The sequence below is a fragment of the Buceros rhinoceros genome, unplaced genomic scaffold (genome assembly GCF_000710305.1).
Source record: "Buceros rhinoceros silvestris isolate BGI_N320 unplaced genomic scaffold, ASM71030v1 scaffold17557, whole genome shotgun sequence".
Taxonomy (NCBI): domain Eukaryota; kingdom Metazoa; phylum Chordata; class Aves; order Bucerotiformes; family Bucerotidae; genus Buceros; species Buceros rhinoceros.
In genome coordinates, this window is record NW_010422933.1 from 32392 (window position 1) to 33300 (window position 909).

Below are 909 nucleotides of genomic sequence, written 5' to 3' on the forward strand. Positions count from 1 at the left end.
GCCCCCGGCGTGGGGGGCCACGGGCGACTCTGGGAAGAAGCCGCTCTTCACCTCGCCCCACTGATGAGAACAAGCAGGAGGAGAATTTGTTTCAGAAGCACTTAGAATACCAGCAGCAGACAGAGCCAGGAGCTCCGCACTCTGCCAAAACTGGTCTGGTGTTCCAAAGTTCACTGAGAGAAAACGGGCTCCTGGTGGTAACAAGGCTCTTTGCGGGGTAGTTTCTAGCTCCAGTAAAGGTTAATAGAAATTGAAATGGAGTAACACCTGAAAAAAGAGGGCGAGCAGCTGCACCCTACACAGCCTGTCAGGTTAACTGAATTAACTCTAGGTAATAAGGCAATTTTTATTGTGATTTAAACAAATTTTGGTTTATTGCCTTAGATTTACTTTTTTTTTTTTTTACAAGTGTAAACAGTTTCTTAATGATTTCAAGACTGTATTTAATTTTAGCCAATATATTTTATTGGAAAGTCAACTTACTGCTTACAGTTACTTAAAAACAAATTTTGGTTTATTGCCTTAGATTTACTTTTTTTTTTTTTACAAGTGTAAACAGTTTCTTAATGATTTCAAGACTGTATTTAATTTTAGCCAATATATTTTATTGGAAAGTCAACTTACTGCTTACAGTTACTTAAATATAATTATGTAATCCTTGATCAGTATAAAAATTAATCTATATTTAGTCATATCAAAAGCTTACAGTTTTTAGTCATACAGTTGTTTATATTATTAACTTGGCATCAAACTACTCCCTAATATAATTAAAACACCAAACCAAAGCCACAGAAAGCCATAAGCATTTTTCCCAAGGTCAAGCTGATTTGTATCCATAACATCTGAGGTATTAAGCAAAAAGGAAATATTTGTTCAAACTGAATTAATAGTTCCTCATCACCATGATTG